The 20520-nt window shown below is 38.1% G+C and overlaps 1 protein-coding gene and 1 long non-coding RNA gene across 6 annotated transcripts in view; both read left to right on the top strand.

Annotated features, from left to right (window-relative positions):
• The window catches only part of hexb (hexosaminidase B (beta polypeptide)), a 189030-nt gene that overhangs the window by 75190 nt on the left and 93320 nt on the right, over nucleotides 1–20520 (top strand). The gene's annotated exons all lie outside the window — the stretch shown is intronic.
• LOC144996437 (uncharacterized) lies at nucleotides 2518–20313 on the top strand. The gene is made up of 2 exons (XR_013659387.1): nucleotides 2518–2654; nucleotides 20025–20313. It is a non-coding gene; the product is annotated as an uncharacterized LOC144996437 (long non-coding RNA).

The raw sequence follows: 20520 nt of genomic DNA, 5'->3' as shown, positions 1-20520 counted from the left end.
CACACAATGAAGCTGTGGGAAAGAGTAGTGGAAGCCAGGCTTAGGAAGAAGGTGGAGATCTGTGAGCAGCAGTATGGTTTCATGCCCCGTAAGAGCACCACTGATGCCATTTTTGCTTTGAGAATGTTGATGGAAAAGTACAGAGAAGGTCAGAAGGAGCTGCATTGTGTGTTCGTAGATTTAGAGAAGGCGTATGACAGGGTGCCGAGGGAGGAGCTGTGGTACTGTATGAGGTCGTCTGGAGTGGCAGAGAAGTATGTCAGAGTAGTTCAGGACATGTATGAGAGAAGTATGACGGTGGTGAGATGTGCTGTAGGTCAGACAGAGGAGTTCAAGGTGGAGGTGGGACTACACCAAGGATCAGCTTTGAGTCCTTTTTTGTTTGCTATGCTGATGGACAGGCTGACAGACGAGGTAAGACAGGAATCTCCCTGGACAATGATGTTTGCGGATGACATTGTAATTTGCAGTGAGAGTAGAGAGCAGGTGGAGGAACAGCTAGAGAGGTGGAGGTTTGCTCTGGAAAGAAGAGGCATGAAGGTCAGTCGTAGTAAGACAGAATACATGTGTCTGAACGAGAGGGATCAAGGTAGAAGCGTTAGGTTACAGGGGGCTGAGGTGAAGAAGGTGCAGGAGTTTAAGTACTTGGGGTCAACAGTTCAGTGTGATGGGGAGTGTGGAAAAGAGGTGAAGAGGCGAGTGCAGGCAGGTTGGAGCGGGTGGAGGAAAGTGTCAGGAGTGTTGTGTGACAGAAGAGTGTCAGCAAGACTCAAAGGAAAGGTGTACAAGACAGTGGTGAGACCAGCTCTGCTCTATGGGTTAGAGACGGTAGCAGTGAGACAGAGACAAGAGGCTGAGATGGAGGTAGCGGAGATGAAGATGTTGAGGTTCTCCTTAGGAGTGACCAGGTTAGACAGGATAAGGAACGAGTACATCAGAGGGACGGCTCATGTTGCCTGTGTTAGCGACAAAGTCAGAGAAGCCAGACTGAGATGGTTTGGACATGTTCAGAGGAGGGATAGTGGATATATTGGTAGAAGGATGTTGGAGATGGAGCTGCCTGGCAGGAGGGCAAGAGGACGGCCAAAGAGGAGATACATGGATGTCTTAACAGAGGACATGAAGTTGGCTAATGTTAGGGTAGAAGATGTCCATGATAGAGTGAGGTGGAAAAGGATGATTCGCTGTGGCGACCCCTGATGGGAAAAGCCGAAAGAGAAAGAAGAAGATGAATTGATCTTAGCTCAGAATATTCAGTAAATATGTAGATTGATTCCCATTGAAGCAATTTCTAGAATGTATTTTAAGCAAGAAAACAAATCATGATTTATTTAGAAAAGTTGTTTTTATTTGAATTAGTTTTAGTTTTTTAAAACCTTAAAAAAAAACTAAACATGAAAAACTAAAATGGAAAGCAGTTAGAAAATTGATTTCTTATATTTCTAGATATCCTTGGCCTACTCACAGTTGATCACCTGGATCAGGTGTTTAGCTGATTCCAACATGACAGAGCAGGTTATGTTGGAAGACTAGCAGGAATGCCGCTGTCGGTCCCCACCCACTAATTTAAATTAAATCCTATTAAATCTAGTCATGAACTTGTATATCCAAACCATAGTAATTTAGTTCTTTGCCAGTAAATCATAACCTTAGTTTAAGTACTTCAGGAAAAAGTGGATTACTTTGACAAGTCTTCATAAAAATGTGTTTTGTTTGATGATGATGATGATGACTTTATTAATCCCACAATGGGGAAATTTCATATATCTGTGGCAGCAAAAAACGACATTCAGAAATAATCTATATAATATAACATCAAAAAATGACCTAAAAAAATTCAATTAATTCAATTAATTCAATTTATTTTAATTTATAATATATTCAATGTTATGACTTTTGTCGTGATTAACAAAAGATTGTCTTAAATCTTCTGGTGGCATCAAAAAGACAGATTTGTTGATGCTTTTTGCGGTTCAAGCTCTGTTATAACCTCACAGCTACAATAGATTTTTTTTTTACCTTAGGGTTTACAAAACAGTTTTACTTTCTTTTGTAGTCCTATAATTTTTTTTCATTTCTGTTGGCTTTTTGCTTTGTTACGGTTTGTGTCCTATAGTGGAATTTCTTGTACTTTTTCCTTAAATTGAAAACTAATAAACAGTTTGTGGGAAATTAAAAAAAAAGTAAAAGATTTGCAAGCAGCTTTACAATGAAAATAAAAAAAATTCACATTTTCATCTCTTCTGGTTAAAACTGTACATCATTTTTAATAATCACAGATGTTTTCTTAAATTTAGCTGAATCTAGTATTAAAATAGACTACTGAGTTGGCAAATGCTGATGTATTTACCTTTTACTATGCTTCTTGATTAATCCTATAAATTTATACTTTAAACATAAACCATGATCTTATTCTACTTACAAGTTCTGCATCCAGCAAGTCTTGCCTTTTTAATTTATGCAAAATGATTGTAAACATGAACCTAAAGCTCCATCTGTCCTTTCGTTTGCTTTTCAGAACTGCCTATCAGTTTGAGCGTCTCTTGAAGAACTCCTGCTTTTTTTTCCAGAGGAACACAGAATTGTTACCAGAGCAGCTATGAAGTCCTTCCAGAGTCCTGGATCTGCCTAAAAACACTCCTCCAGGTTTTGACGTGTGTGCAACATCTCCGTTCTGATTTCCATTCTCTTAGTCAAACTGTACCATTACATCATAACTGCAGTGAATTAAGTTAAACTGCATGATGTGGTTCTTGCTGAGACGAGGAGCTGCAGCTGCACTGATTTAAAGCTGTACAGAAATATCCTCCAAAAACATGACGAAAGCTTTTTCACTCAGTTAATAGACCCTGAAGTGAGCAAATAATTCAATGTAATTTGATATATTTTGGTAAAATTCCAAACAAGTCTCATTTAAAGCCACACATGCACAAAATACAACAATTTAACACAATTACTGGTATGTGTCCAAAGGTTACATATTTAAAATACAGAAAAAGGGAGAACTAGCATTTATTTCAAATTTGAAGTGGATGATTGATTAAAAACGTGTCCTGCTTATCTCTGATTATCCCTGATTTCATGAGCACACCTACAAGCAGATCACACTATAAGGTTTATGTTTTTCATTTTGTATTATATAAAACTGCACACAAACTAGAGCTCAACTTAGTTTTGAAATTGCATTAATGTTTGCATGACAGAAAGCAGATTGTAATTTGTGTTGTAGCTTGTTTTTTTGACCGACTACTGCCAAAAAGCTGGGCAGGTGACAAGTTCCCTGCTCCGCTCCATTCTGATCATCCACTTGTAGACACCTAGATCCATGTACATCTTTGTTTTCCTCATCTTAGCTGGCTAGCTCCGAAATTCCTCGCCATTTTTTTTGCACCGCTAATGTTGGGTTGGAGGTGTGAGGAGACTGTAAGCCAGTGGGAGAGAGTGTAAACAGAGAACTCTCAGTAACGGGGAGAGGAAGGGGGTCGGAGTTGCTCTGCGGCAATGGCCCCGCCCACAACTCATAGGTAAAATGTCTAATGAACTACTGCTGCTCTGCAGAAACTATGTCCAATGACATCGGCTTTTGGCATTTAGCTAAAAACGGCATCAATATAATTAAAAGACCACTGGGAACACTTTCACAATAGATCAAAAGATGATCATCATGGGAATTTAAGCCAAAAGTTAATTAAAAAGTTTAAATACAGAAGAACTTTAAACTTTTTGATCAAATGCGTAGAAAGTTTACAATTTGTGATCTTACAAAAGAGGCTATAAGAATATTTTAACATGGTAAAGGGTGTGTACTTTTGAAGTTCAGTTGGTCTGGACCAAGTCTGCTTAATTTGGTCCGGATCAAGTCCAGAACCTTGCCTTTGTTCTGTATTTAGTCTGCTGTCAAGTGCACATTTCTGCTTCAGACCAAAGCTTGTAAACAAAACCATGTGACTTAAGATCTCCTAAGTCATTGGCCAGGAACTACGAGTGCGGGGCAAAGCAACGAGAGAAAGAATAATGGAACTTATTAAACTTATTAAAAGAATAATGGCACTTTCCAGTCCTTGTCGGGATAATTCAAACTTTATAATTCATTGACCAATTTTGATCGTTTGTGAGCATGCTGCAAGGCGGTTACTGAATGAATGTTCTGTTTACATCCCGTGATACCAGGCTACAGTGGCTGTTTTGGTCCAAGACCAGTATCCGCTTGGGTGTATTCAGACTGAATATTTGTTCCAGATTACCCGAGGAAACAAACTCTGGTTCACTTAAAGTGGACCAAATGTGTCCAGTCTGAATGCACCCTAAGACGCAAAGCACTTTGTAGTAACACACACACAAATTTACACACTGAGAATGACTGCACTGCTGAACACTACACTGGCGCCAACCTTTAACCCCCAGGAGCAATGTGGGGCTCAGTGTTTTGCCCAAAGACACTTCGACAAGGCAGGAACCAAACCTGCAATCCTCCGATAAACGGTTGAACACTCTATCTCTGTACCACGATAATAGATGTTTTTGCTTTCCTGGGGAATTTTAAATATACTTTAAACTTAGATTTCATTACAATTACATTTAAATAACAGTATTCGGTAATCAAACCTCTCTGTGTGAAGAACAGTGCTCAGTACGTTGTAATATAAGAAAAAAAAGAATCTTTAACATGTGCTTCCAACAGATTTCTTCAGTTTATTCCTTTCAGACATCTTTTATAGTGATTAATTTTTTTTTTTTACCCCGGATGACTTCATTCTCTTTCATGAAAATGTACCATATTTTTTCCACCCAGAGTCTGTTTTCCATTGTCAGAGGTGGCTGTGAGGCAGGTCTGCATGTATGAAAAAAAGAAAGAAGCCTTTGGTGTTTGTGTTTATATGTGTCAGCGTCTGTGGGCAAATTTATAGCTTACAGTTGCAGACAGTTTATGTGTGCAGACTTTGCTTGAAATCCACTTGGGCCGGTTGTCTGAAACAATATTCCAATACGACAACATGAAGAGAAGTCAAAGAGGCTCTTGTTTCTCTGCGGATCCATCAAACCTGACTGTATTCATCTCCACTCAACACAACGCAGCATCAGCACAACCACACGACTCTGTTGACACGTTTGCCACCGTTTACTCTCATAGTGCCCGTTCTCCCTCTCAGAAGTGGTTTCTTACTTAAAGCAGCGTTTACTGAAATCAGTTATTGTTAGAGATGCGTGCTGGTAAGTAGTCAACGCCATTTCTGTTTGTTTGTGTGTCTGTGAGTATTCCTGTTGTGTGCCTGTAAGACAGATGCTGTTGCCTCTTACATGTCCTGTGGGAGTCCTTCATGTTTATTTCATCAACTATTGCAGAGCAATCTTAGCTCTGTTTTCTTTAGTCTTTTGTTTTAAAACGTTTCACAGTTGCTTCACTTTTCTCTTGAAGAATACGCAATCAAGTCAAGATTACGCACAGCAATAAGCCGATCATTTACAAAGTGTGAACAACTTTATTTGTGTGCACGTCATTGCAACAGCAACATTTAATGAGGTGTTTGAAGTTGAAATGAGCATGATTTTTCTTTTTCCCCCTTAACATATGCAGTTTTTTTTAAATCGTTCCTTAACATCTGCATTTGAGATTAAAGCAGCTGGAAGGTAAAAACAGCTGGATTTCTGTTGGTGATTTCTATTCCTACATGTGCTGTAACAGCCCAGCTTTCTTTTTTTTTTCTTTTTTTTTATGTGCAGATAATATATTTTGATTTTATTTTCACCAGTATTTAACATTATTTGACTAAACACCGCTTTGTACCAGCTTTTTAAAGAAAACTGTTAATTTATGCACGCATTTAATAATGTTTAGGAACTTATTGGAGTTTTCCCACAATTTGCTCTTTATTAGCAATTTAGCATAAACTCTTTTTCTAATTCCTTCACTTTTATCAGCTACTTTAGCATTCATTCTTTATTTAGCTATATATGCATATGATATTCATTTAGAAAAAAAAAAGGTGACCAACACTGCACAAAAAATCATCAGCTGCCCTCTATCTACAACTCCCACTGTCTCAGCAGGGCCAGAAACATTCTGAAGGTCCATTCTCATCCCGGTTTTTATCTCTTCAACCTGTTGCCTTCTGGCAGGTGTTTATGGTCCATACCGGCCAGAACAAGCAGACAGTGTGTACAAGGACTAAAAATGCTTTCTATTCTATAAACTTCATTCATTTAGCCATGTACAACATTATTCATCTTTCTTGTATTGAATTATATTAATTTTAAATTAAATTTTTAGTAAGCTTTGTTCAATATTCTTTAGCTTATTTCCACTTTTCAACTCTTTATGTAGCTTGACATTTGGTCTTTTGTTTTATTTGTACATATCCATCAGTAAATCAATCAAATTCAGCTTTCCCAAAATGACAAGCTACTTCAGCAGTTTGCTTTGTACTTTGTCTTGTTCAGCTATTATTCAGCTACATATTTTTTTAGCTCTCTGACAATTTTCTCATGTATAAATACATTTCTAAGCTTTCTAACACTTTCATTGTCTAATGTTACAGAATTTCTTTTATTTTTTATAAAGTCCTATTCAGTATTACTCAGCTATTTTCTGCTCGATAACAATTTTATCATCTAACGTTACACATTTCTTTTCATAAAAGCCATGTTCACTGTCTTTCAGCATCTTAACACTTTCATCCTCTAAAGTTACAGGTTTTCTTTTCTGAAGCTAGTTTCAATATTATTCAGTTAGTCACACCTCCACTGACCTTTGTTCCATACCTATAATCTAGACCATCACATATGTTGCTAGCTTTAGATTTCTTAGACATTGGTCAACTTCGTGACCCTGCAGCCTTTTTGCAAAATCCAAATGATTTTTTAACTAAACAAAGGGTTGCTTCAAAACTTGCAATGAGTGGCATTTTATGTAGTTGAAAAAATTATTTACTTTTCCCAAACTTTATTTTCTCTCATTTGATATCAAATCAAATCAAAGTTTATTTGTATAGCACTTGTACAACACAAGGTACTCAAAGTGCTTTACATGATGAAATTTAAAAACAAAAGGACAAACAAATATGTAATTAAAAAATTGGCATAATGCCACACACACACACCCCCCACTCTCTCTCACACACACACACACACACATATAACACATATAATCACTCAATATGATATAAAGACAAAAGGATGCAATGTAGAAACCTGGCTTTGTACTGAAGATGGGGAAACAATGTTTTGGGGACATGTCCACATCAGTGACACCCCACCCAGGTTCACAGAGTCCACTACCACAGGACCCCCCAGATCTAGACAAAGAGCCGGACCTGAGAGATCCCATCGCAGCGACACCGCTCACTGAGAAGGGTCCATCACCGATGTGGAGGATCCCTCAGAGGAAAACTGGAATTACAGCTAAAATGTAAAAGGACTAAAATAAGGATAAAATAAATTAAAAAAGAAAAAAAGTACATGAACAAGCCTTAGTAGACATATAAAATGGTAAAAGTGACTAAATACATTAAAATAAATAGATTGATTAAAAAATTGAATAAATAAATAAATAGCTGTTTGATTTTGAGATGTTTCCTGCTAAGACTTTTAGTACAAAGACATATGATTAAACTTTAAAAATAGAAAAACATGTGCTGTGTAAAAACTGAAGAGGAAACATCAACTGTATACGTTAAAACAAAAGAAAATAAAAATGTAAAAACAGATGTTTAAAAGTGATCGTAAGTTGTTGGTGTTTTCTTGATGTAGTGTTTATTTTCGGTAGAAGTGAATGCAAAAAACGCCTCCAGTGGTTTTCTACATGGTGATGCACTTTTCCATCACAAATCAAGCTGTGAGTCAGGTGGGTCTAAGTGGAGAGGAAGAAAGGGCTCCAAACAGATGAACACAAATTTAACCTAAATTCCTAGCATAGCTCAGTCACATGAGCATGAATCACCACAATGGGTGCACAGATGCTGAAAGTCACGCTTAAATCCCAGCACAACATCGGAGCTTCCTGCATGACTGGCAAAGAAAAAGAAAAAGGCTGGAAATATACTAGCCTTTAAGCTGCAGCCTAAGAAGGGTGCTCATCCATAATAAAGGTAGAAGGTCCGAAAAGGCTTGCTCATTGTCAGGTGTAGTTAGCAACAGCAGCTCTGTGCTCAGATTGTAAAACAGCCTCTGAATTTCTATACATTGTTATTCTGTTCCCACTGGGAACTCTGGGATCCTTTCTTAATTGGTCCAGTTGTTGTGATGGTGAACGAGCAGCCTAGAATAATGTGTAAAATAACACTGCCCATCCCCCTCAAATTTTTAATGAAAGCCGTCAACCCTCTGTTGAGCTCTATGGAAGTAATTACAGGCAAAAAAGTTTTGTTTAAAAAAAATCATGAACACAGGATTTTAAACCAAGAGCAAGGATAGTTACCTGCTCTCTGCCACAAAATAACAATTCTGTTTTTATACATAAATACTTTAGTAAAAAAAATTCCTAAACTCTAGATCTTAGGGTCATTGTCACTATGACAACAAAAGGGCTCCTCCCACCACATCATTCCTCACTTTTTCTTTCATTCTCGCAGACACTCTTTCGTCACACATCATACCTGAAACCTTCCTTTACCTGCTCCAACTTGTTTCCATTGCTTCTTCACCTTTTTCACACACACACTGTTGACCCCAAGTACTTCAGTCCTCCACTGTCTTCACCTCTTCTCCCTGTAACCTCACCATTCCATTTGAGTTCCTCTCATTCACACACAGATACTTGGTATTCATTCCTCTCCTTTTCAGAGCAAACCTTTCAAAATGTTCCTCCACCTGCTTCCCACTCTCACAAGACCATAGATCACAATGTCATCTGCAAACATCATGATCCAAAGAGATTCCTATCTAATGTCATCTGTCAATCTGTCCTTTATCACAACAAACAAGCTCATCCTTGGTACAATCCCACAAAGTCCTGCCACACCAATAGAACATCACCACCGTCTTCCAGCTCTCAGCCATGTCCTGAACAACTCCAATGATCTTCTCTGGGATACCAGACGTACTCATCCAAACCACAGCTCCTCTCTCTGGATCCTGTCATACAGTCAGGACCATAAATATTTGGACAGAAACACATTTTTTTAGTTTTGTTTTTTTACATTAGCACAGTGAATTTTAAATAAAACAACTCAGATGCCATTGAAGTGCAGACTTTCAGCTTTTATTCCATGGGTTAAACAAAAAGATTGCATAAAAATGTGAAAAACAAAGCATTTTTTAAACACAATCCCTTCATTTCATGGGCTCGTAAGTAATTGGACAATTGACTTCCATGCTATTGCATGGGCAGGTGTGGGCAATTCCCTTGTTATGTCATGATGAGTGAAGCAGATAAAAGGCCTGGAGTTGATTAGAGGACTCATGCTTGCATTTTGAAGATTTTGCTGTGAACAGACAACATGCGGTCAAAGGAGCTCTCCATGCAGGTGAAAGGAGCCATCATTAAGCTGAGAAAAAAGAAAAACACCTGGAGAAATTGGTACAGTATTAAGAGTGGCAAAATCAACAGTGTGGTACATTCTGAGAAAGAAAGAAAGCACTGGTGAACTCAATACGCAAAAAGACCTGGACGTCCACGGAAGACAACAGTGGTGGATGATGGCAGAATCATTTCCATGGTGAAGAGGAACCCGTTCACAACAACCAATCAAGTGGAGGTAGGTGTATCAATATCCAAGTCTACCTTAAAAAGAAGACTGCATGAAAGTAGATACAGAGGGTACACTGCAAGATGCTAGCCACTAATAAGCCTCAAGAACTAGATTGGACTTTGCTAAAAAGCATCTAAAAAAGCCAGCACAGTTCTGGAAAAACATTCTTTGGACAGATGAAATCAAAATCAACTTCGACCCGAATGATGCCAAGAGAAAAGTATGGAGAAGGCGTGGAGAAGCTCATGATCCAAAGCACACTACATCATCTGTAAAACACTGTGGAGGCAGTGTGATGGTCTGGGCGTGCATGGCTGCTAGTGGCACTGGGACACTAGTGTTTATGATGACGTGACACAGGACAGAACCAGCCCAATGAATTCTGAGGTGTTCAGAGACATACTGTCTGCAGATCCAGGTGAATGCAGTCAGACTGATTGGGCGGCGTTTAATAATAAAGATAGACAACGACCCAAAACATACAGCCAAAGCAACTCAGGAGATTATTAAAGCAATGAAGTAGAATATTCTTGAATGGCCAAGTCAGTCACATGATCTTAACCCAATTGAGCAGCATTTCACTTGTTGAAGACTAAACTTCAGACAGAAAGGCCCACAGACAAACAGTAACTGAAAGCTGCTGTAGTAAAGGCCTGGCAGAGCATTCAGAAGGAGAAAACCCAGCATCTGGTGATGTCCATGAGTTCAAGACTTGAGGCTGTCATTGCCAACAAAGGCTTTTCAACCAAATATTAGTAATGACCATTTTGTTTTCAGTTATTTCATTTGTCCAATTACTAACAAGCCCATGAAATGAAAGGAATTGTATGCAATCTTTTTGTTCAACCCATGGAATAAAAGCTGAAAGTCTGCACTTCAATGGCATTTTTTTTAATTCACTGTGGTAATGTACAGAAACTAAATTAGAAAGAATGTGTCTCTGTCCAAATATTTATAGTCCTGACTGTAGATTTTCTCTAGATCAGAAAGAATTCACAAATCAGAAATCCTTTATTGTCATTGTTACACAAGAAGCTTGTGACAACGAAAGTCCCGGTGCTCTCCAGCTGTTTGGGCAATATAAATAAAGTAATATACATAAAGACACAATGCAGCTCCTTCAGACCTTCTCTGTTCTTCTCCAGAAGCATCCTCACAACAAACATATCTGTGGTTCTTTTTCTTACCTTTCTGAAACCAAACTGCTGTTCTTGGTACATCAAGTCATTAGTCTTAAAGATCAAAACCCTCACAGAACAGTTTTTTTAGATTATATGTGGGAGTTAAAATTCTCTTTAAAACAGACATTTTAAGAAAATATTTCCCAATGATCATTGTAATGGAGTTTAATCTTCGGGTCTTTAATCCTTGCTAACAGAAACAGCTTGCTGGCTCTCATGCTGCTGACTTTGACTTCTACTGAAAAAAATGCATAAATATGCATGGATTTCTAAACACATGTCAACTCACGAACACATTGTATGCTTCTGTGTGCAGCAGAAGGGGAAAAAAACTGGATTTCAACTTCTATAAATATATTTTTGAATGCATTATTTTACCAAAGAATGCACGAATTAGAAATGCAGTTTGGTTCAAAAAATAAAAAGGAAGTGATTAAAAATTGTTTTCTTTAGATGTTTGACAAAATTTGAAAGACATGAAACCATATAAATGCAAAAAAGTCGAGCTGATAATTGTGATCAAGCAACTTCTGATCTCAAATTGATCTGTGCCCTCAACATGCGACCAGCTTTCACAGTGACGTGTTGTTCAGTCGCCTCAGCTCTCCATATGCTGCTCGCTGATTTGAAGTTTGACAGGCAGGCTTGCCCTCACCATCTGGTTACTCATCAATGTCACAATAAAAAGGCGTCAAAGAAAAGAACAGTAGGACACTTTATGGATCTGCATATATTTTTTAACATTTGTTTGGCATAAAGAGATGCACAGAGTCAGCTGGGCAGGAGCCAACATGAAGAAAGGAAGAGATTAGAGGAGAATGCAGCTGTGGCTTCAAACTAGCAAAAGTAAATTAGCTGAGACTTCACATGTCCATTTTCTAAACCTGCTGAACCCCTTTCAGGGTCACGGGGCAGCAGGAGCCAACCCAACTACTGCTGGGCAAAGGCGGAGTACACTTTGAAAAAGTTCCCAGACTCTTGCAGGGTCACACATTCACACCTACTAATATGCACCCCTATTTCACATTTGCAGCCAGCGCTAATCAAAACATAATACAATGTTCTTCAGTAAATCCTTAAATGTTCATCTGGTGTTGTCTGCATTTTGTTACCGAATTTCACCGCAAAATGAACCCATTAACCATCACCATTCTGTCTGTTATGGAATAAACTGAGAGGCTACTCAAAGTAGATATATGGTATGCACATCTCTTCCATCTTTACAAAGGTTTAGATGTTGTTTGTTTTTTATGGGAGAAACGCAGACATGCTGCAGAGGCCGGTTTTAGGATGACATCATGAAACGGGCAGCACCCACACGGAGTGAAAGGCGGTGCCTCAGAGATCAAGTGGTCTTACTTCCTAGTAGAAAAAGAGTTCATGAAAATAACTCATATTTCATAAGTAATCTGTTCTTAAGTGTGCCAAAGGTAATATAAGATCATGTAAATTGGTATTGTTTACTCTGAAAACTTAAGAAAAGCATGGTATGGGCCCTTTAAAATAACTGTTTTTCATATTAGAGCAGATACTGAGTTGTTCTAAAAAACGTTTTTGGTCTTTTATTATTATGCAGTTTTTTTTGCCAAATGTAAAAAAACTGTCATTTTCTGGGGTATAGTTTCTGCAGGGCAGGAGGTCATTATAAATACGCCTTTGTTGGTGCGGAGTAACCCCGATCACCCTTCCTCTTCCCATTCTTTTGTGCTCTCCTGCTCTGCTATCTTACGGACCCTCACCCCCAACACAACATAACCACTGCAATAAAAATGGCGTGCAGTATTGTAAGAATCCAACCGTACAGTTTTGTGCCAGATGACAGCCCAGATGAGGAAAAGCAAGACGTACATGGATCTATTTGTCTGCAACTGGATGCATCAGAGTGGAGCAGAGCAGGAAGCTTGTGGTCCACGAACAAATAAACACTCTTTTTCAAATGACATTTTTGCATCTGCTCCTAATTCCCCACAATTTAAATAAAGACGTACTCTGAAATGCAGTTTAAAATTTAATTTTTTATATGTCAGATATACAGATGTATAATTTTGTATACATCATCAGAAAAATGCACAAGAACATGTTAAAAACACCATTTTCATCAGAGGGGTTCTTTAAAAGAATTTTGTCATTGGACGATTTCTTAATTGTCAAAGAAAACCATAGATCCAAGTGCGTATTGGTTAAGCATCTTAAAATGGTGTCAGTCTTTTACCAGTTTGTTGCATGAAACTCTTGATGATCCCTTCAACAATCCTGTGAACCAAGATATGACAGACACAAGGATCTTTAATGCTTTCTACACTTTGACTTCAAGTCACCAACGCATGGATATTTTTAACCTGTACTACCATGTAAGAACAGCACAGACCATCTGCTAAGTCTTTATTTACACTGCGGGGGAAAAAAGTGCAGTCGAACATCTGGTATCATCTGCTTCATTTGCAGCAAACGCATTGAGGTCAGGAGAAGTCTGCAAGGCTGTATTGTACCTGTGAGACAGAGGAAGATATTACACAGATCTGGTTAAAGCTGTTTTTCTTTATGAGTGGAATGTCCATGAATCAACCCGTAAATGTGTTGCTACACATTTCTAATAAAGAAGAAGAAATGTGAGCGGGAGGAAGAGCAGAAAAGGGACAGACACAGGAAATGAAGGAGGGACTAAACTAGGCGAAGATTCATGTGTGAGACTTGCAGTTATTTCCAGACTTCCAGGTTAAAGGTCCTCTTGAGTTGAAAGATTGAGACTAAAGGAAAAGTTCTGCTAGAAGACTCAAATGAAAGCCAAAAACCATTAAAAAACATGTTTTCTCATTACGATTTTAGCATACCGGTATTTTTGTAACTTCAACAGCTGCTGTTGTGTTTTATTCTTTCCCTGTTGTGTGTTTGGGATTTTCCTTGGCAGAAAAAATAACCCCTGAAGATTTTTTTAGGGAATTTTTTAAACATTACAGAATGTGTGTCTCTTAAAATAGCTGATTTTTGGGGAGAGCACGGCAGAAAAACATCTATGGTTTGAATACGATGCATGAATATGCCCCTGCATATTTACACCATTTTTTTCTAACTTTTTAATGATTTATGCCTCTTTAGATTCACCCTCTCGGATGTTTTTTCATTTTACCCATAATACATTGCACTAAAGATATTTATTCCCTTTGGATTGTTTTACTTCTTGGTACTATGACTTTACCCTCATTCTTAAAGACACACTAATGAAAAAGGTTTTATTTGTTGGTGTTTTAAACATGTTCTTGTGGCATTTCTTTATGATGGAGGACATATATAAAAGAAATTAAGCTTTACATTTTATTTCCGAGTATTTCTTATTCAAATGGTTGTGAACCAGGAGCAGACCAAAAAACAGTGAGGGGAAGGGGGGCGGGGCTGCTCCACACCAACAAATCAAAGGTGAATTTCTACGACACAGGATTTGCCTAGAAACTGCATTATCATAATTAAAAGACCACTGCCCAGCCAGCAAGTCCGAGTGGGCCCCATATGGTTTAAAAATGGGCTCCGAATGGGCTTGTCCGCAGTTTCCGTGGTGGCCTCACCTGTGTTTGCTCACATTGTCTATGCTAGCCAGAGCATACAGCTCCGCTATACACCAGGCAGCATTAAATCTTAGCTTGCTGGATAGAGCGTAGCTGTCCACAGGGCAGCTGGCTAGCATAGCAAGTCAGCCCACTCAATTAGGCCAATGTGGGCAAACACAGGTGGGCCACCATGGAAACTGCGGGCAAACCCATTCGAGGCCCACATTTTCGGCCCACTTGACCTTGCAGGCTGAGTGGGAATGCTGATGATCAGAGTGGGTGTTTAAGTGGCTCAGGGTTTGCTTGTTTGTTCCATGTTTAAGGTGAGCTTTACAGCTTGCAAAGGAAAAGGAGGAAACACACCTCAGTACGGCTTAAACAAGGGTACAAATGTGCCTTTCCCCACAAACATCAGGTCACTTGTAGAGCTAAGTCTGTAGCAAAATACTAGTATCTGTTTCTCATTCAATCCTGCCTCTGATTTATCAGCGAATACCTCTGTTTCTAAGAGGATCAAAGGGAGAGGATTACATTTGAGCTTTCTGCGTAGAATCAGATAGTTACTGTTTCTTATCTGTCTTCCCTGCACAGGCAAAGCAGTTTTTAACTTTGAAAACGTGTGTGACTTGGAATATCTTTATCCACAACACACTTTTCAGTCAGCGCAACATCTCATCTATGAGCTAACTCCTTAAATAATGTCTCCACCAACAGCTTCCAGGCATACTGGCCTCCTATTCTAACAGAAAGTATTTGTGGATAGTTTTCTCTCTCTCTGCAGCTCTGTGGGTGTATGGTTCTGGAGTGGAAAATGGTTTATACGGGCTGCCTTCTACAGGAGGCAGATAAAAGCTAAATACATTACCCTGCAAAGCAGCATCCAGCACAGGCCTCATAAATCACACCATAGTTGTACTTGAACGTTGACTTGAATGTGTCTATGTGTGTGTGATAGTGTTTTGTGTGTGTATGCGTTCATTGGGGGTTGGATTCATTCACTTGATATATTACACACACAACAGTGTTTGTTGATTTCCCCCTTTTTTGTGCAGCTTTTATTATTTTGCTCTTATTTGTTTTCTTCTGCTAAGACTAAAACTCATTGTCAAGAAGTGGCCGACAAATTGCATCAGGGAAAATGTGTCGTATCAGGGGCCATAGATCATCATAAAACTCCATTTTGTGAAAATGTTCGTTCAGCAGGAGAACAAAATGCACGATCACAGCTAAAACTGAGACATCACAAGTCTACGTTCAGACGTGTTTATAAAAAGATAAATCACTAAAATAGCTGACTGTCTAAGATAGTTTTTGGTTTTTCTCAGAAATTAGTTTACCTCAGTTTAGTTTACATCAGGGGTGTCAAAACTTTTTGCAGAGGGACAGATTTGGTGGGGTAAAAATGTACGAGAACAAATCAATCGGCTTGCATTCTTTAAACCTTTATAATAACATGAAATAGTAAATTATAACAAACTAATAATATAATACATTTGTTAAATAAGTAATAAATTAAAAGGAACTATTTAATGAAAACTATTGCAATGGGATACTTCAAATAAAACAGAAATATATCTAATTACCTTTTAACCAAAATTACTGTGAATTTTATATTTACCGTATTTTCCGGACTATAAGTCGCTCCAGAGTATAAGTCGCACCAGCCCAAAAATGCATTATAAAGTAGAAAAAAACGCAGTTAAGTCGCACTGGACTATAAGTCGCATTTTGACGGGAAATTTATTTGACAAAATCTGAGACCTAGAACTAATAAGTTACACAACCTCATATGACACAATCATAGCAGACTGTTTATCTCATAATTTCACAGTAATTCTTTCTCATACTTATTTATTTATTCCTTTCATGAAGCATCATTGTCCAACTAATACTCTGTTTTCATCCTGTATTTGTAGAATGTAGTCATTTTTATTGCATTTCTGAATCTATGAAATCATTGGAAAATAGAATATTATGTTTTTCGCCTTCAAGATCTTACTGTAAAAAAATGTTTGCTGATTCTCTGAGTCACTTAACATACTCTTAACACTTAACATACCTCATACATCAAATTGACCCAGGAACATCATCAATGTTCCTCACAAATGAACATAACAGGAGGGTTAACAATGTATTTATTTCAATTTATTTGTAATATAAGTCGCTGCGGAGTATAAGTCGCACCCCTTGCCAAACTATGAAAAAAAAGGCGACTTATAGTCCGGAAAATACGGTAATGTTTCCTAAATAAAATAAAGAAAAAATCTGTTTGGGATAAAGACAATATAAAAGCTGGGTTAATATGAAATATTACATATTATTCCCTATTATATGCTTACTGTGAACTAAATTGAAATAATTTCAATATAAATATAGCTATCTTATTGAGACATACAAACAGTCGCCGTTCTGATCACAGAAACAAGTAGCTACGGATGGTTGCTACAGGTTTACAACGGCTTACGACGTAATTTTTCTAGTCAGAATCAAGACATCGTTCACACAGTTCTGCTGGATTTTATTGATTTTATAGCTGGAGCCTGCTGGCCAGTGGACATTTCAACCCCAGGCCAGACTTTGGACATGCCTGGTTTACATAACTGCTATTGGTAAATTTAGACTTCAAATCTTTCTTTAAACTTTAGACTGATTAGTTCCCAAACTCATTCAGATAGTAATGAAAACGGTTATTTATTCCAAGCAGTGAGGAAATTATATTAGTTTAAATTTAATTATTTTGATATAAATCTATTTTGTGAATTTAAACATGTGCGACTAACTAAAGTATTAGTTTTACTCTTCAAGTGTTTGCTTGTAAACTACATTTGCATACAGAGTTATTATTTTTGCTCCAAGGACAATTTTGATTTGAAATTGTGTGAACACAATTAAATAGACTATATTTTACAAACGGGAAACATTTTACTAGTTGCTCTCATAAGAATGATAAATCCCTTCAAACTGTTAAATTATTTGAAGATTGATTTTTTTTTTTTTGCTTACTTGTTAATTATTATATTAATTTTCTTAGCATTAAAAGCAGAACTTCATCATTTCGTCACTGTTTCTGCACAAGGTCAGCTTGATCTAATACTTGGGCTGCCGCCTGAATGAGAATCACATTATTTTCACCTCAGCTCCTTAAGGTCTTGCTTAAAAAAATAAATAAAGCAGATTTTTCAGGTAAGCAGGTGAGCGTGCAATTTTCTCTACTGACCCTGAAACTAGAAGAGAGCAAACATTTAGTTCTGCATCAAAACGGCTCACTTTGCACTCTGAAGATCCCCCCTACGATGACTTGGGTCTCAGTGTAAGACTGAAGAAGGTTCCTGGGGTCGTGAGCTCAATCAGGAGGCAGCTTGTTGTTTTTCTTTGACCTTCACAACGCAGTGAAAATGTCCCAGAGGTCAAAGTGAAGCTCTGGGAGCGACAATTACTGCACCATGGGATTTCTAAGTGAATTACGACCAAAGTCAGGCCAATAACCTTATGCAAAGGAGTAGATAATATATGTTGATGCAACATAATAGATAATGACAACAATTAGAATGAAATACTCTAGTTTTATTATATAATAGCAACAGCTATAATCTTTACCGTACCTTTAAAAAAGTATTTTCAGCTAAAACAAGGCGGCTCCACAGCAGTAGGTCAAAAATTTACATTTAAACTTCTAAAAATACATTTTAAATCGTTAAACTAAAACCCTAAGCACCATATATTGCAATTTCTCAACAGACCACTAGAAGCTGTTGTCAAATAATAGCATTTCAACATTCACTACAATGTTCAAATGTTAGATTTAACACTAAAAATAAATGTATTTACATATTAGGGTTAAAAACGTTTAGATTTTTAATTATCGGTGATGATTTCCCATTCATGGCAACTGTGTGTGTGTGGGTGTGTGTGTGTGTGTGTGTGTATGTGTGTAGAGGGAATCATTTTTACTTTTGATGTTTTTCCAGGCAGATATTTATTTTTATTTATTTTTATATTTGAGGGCCAATGCTTCTAAGTGTCAGGTGGGTAGACCCACAGGTGGCATCAACAATACTCGCATTTTGCTTTGTCCCTTCTAATTGTCAATTTTGGTACAATGTGGCGCAGTTGTCTGAGAGAACTCCTGTGTTTCTATGTCTGTGGTTAAAAGAAAAAACACACAAGGCCAGAGGAATAATTTAAACATAGAATTAGTTTGTAAAATTTGGTTTGGTTTTAGAAAATCTCTGGTTTCGCTCTTTTTGTCTTGCCTGAGTGAAGTTTTAATCAAAGTTCTTTTTCTGAGGCTAAACATTTGTTGTTTTTTTGGCAATTTTTTTTAAACTAGTTTTTACAACAAATGCAAATATATATTTAGTTTTTGTCTTTTCACAAATCTGAAACTATGTTTTTCTGTTAAAGAGAAAAGCAGCTTATTTTTACTCTGAACAGTCATTTTTTTGCATTTACGTTTTTTTTTGCAGGATGATTCTTGTGCTTACGCCCTCCTCTTTCCTGTTTAAGAAGAGTCAGAGGCCTCCGATGATCTATTGAGAATTTGTTACTCATGATTTAGGTCGGTTGTGTCTGTAAAACAGTATCCGGTGTGACGGGAGAGCCACATCACTTCATCATGTTGGATTAGGTCAGATGTCTCCACCCTGGCTTCACGCCAGCAGAGGTCAGCCTGGGCAACTTGCCTGTAAAAGCTCTTCTAAAGACTGCTGCACACAGAAGAGCACAGAAACTCCCAGGTGTGGACCTTTTTACTGATAAACATCTGTTATAACGGCTTTCTGCGAAGAGTTCTTTAATGTACATTTTGCTCTTTAGTGAGGTTTGTGTTTCATGTGATGTTACATGTTACAAATGATGGTCTGCTCGAGTCTTTCTAAGCTGCCAGAGCCGTCGGTGTGGGTTAAATCTATCTGGAAGGTGAGATCACTCTTTAAAGACAGGGTGGAGCAGCAGATAGGGATTGCAGACGGCTCGTTGTTCTCACGGTGCCTTAGACGGGGCTCAATGAACGCTGCTGGAGTAGTTCAGGAAGTCCTTTAACTTTACTGGGGATGTGGAAATACTTTGGTGCAAAAACAACTTCAGCAAGTCTTTTGTCTGACTTCTAGTCAAATAAAAAGGGTTTTGTTGTTGTTTCCTGTTTTAGATGTGAACAAAAAGAATTATTTAGGCTACGAATGAAACCAGATTGTTGCTTTGAAAGTCCTATGTTTTAGCAATATCGCTGCTTTTGGAATGTTTCCTGCTTATGCTTCTTATCTGTTGCAGCCTTAGAGTTTATCATCACTTTATGGTAAAACGAAAAGGTATTTGGCTGTTTTGAGCCAAATGAATCAGTTTAAGATTCGGATACCTGATTGTCATCCGCCGTCACGACTTTGCACAATTGCAGTTACAATAGAAGCCACAGCTCCTTTTTACGTGCCAGATGCAGCCACTCGTAACTTTTTCACATTGTGTTGTTTTTCTGTTTTGGTCTATTTTTGTTTTTATGTGAACTAGTGCATGAGAACCAAACACGCTGGTATGAAAGAAATGTTTGTGTAGAATCTGATCTTCCGTTTGGGTGTTATTCATCCACCTGACGGCCCTAAACGTTGTGTGTTTGTGCACAGGGGAGGAAAAGTTCCTGTCGTCAGAGCCTCTTCAGCCCACAGAGGAAGTGAACTTTAAATAAGGCAGTGATGTATGGTAATGAAAAAGTCCTCCGGAGAGTCAACACGGTTTGCACACACGCCTAGCCATTCCCGGCTGTCTCTCACATCTCCCCTCAAGGAAGCATGTCTATAATCTTCTGCATCCATTAAGTGGTTTAAGCACAGCACACTTGTCATGCAGTCAATTTCTAATGAATTCTCTGTGTGAGGAATGGAGGCAATAAAAGGAAGGCAGATGAGAAGAGGATGCTGCTATGTGCAGGCTGAGGTCTAATGAAAGCAGGGTTATGTATAATGTCTATTCCCCTGCCCATGACCAAAGTCCCAGCTCTGTATCATTTTTATGACACGATCTTTCTCGGATGCCACCGCTCGGCTCCAGGAGGATTCAGCTCCGCGGCAGCCAGGCAAGGGGATTACGCAGGTTTGCTTTTTCCGGCTCACGTCTGCATCA

The sequence above is a fragment of the Oryzias latipes genome, chromosome 12 (genome assembly GCF_053564925.1).
Source record: "Oryzias latipes strain Hd-rR chromosome 12, Olatipes_Hd-rR_3.1".
NCBI classification, from domain to species: domain Eukaryota; kingdom Metazoa; phylum Chordata; class Actinopteri; order Beloniformes; family Adrianichthyidae; genus Oryzias; species Oryzias latipes.
The sequence above is the reverse complement of the archived record's forward strand: the minus strand, read 5'-3'. Positions and strand labels throughout refer to the sequence as shown.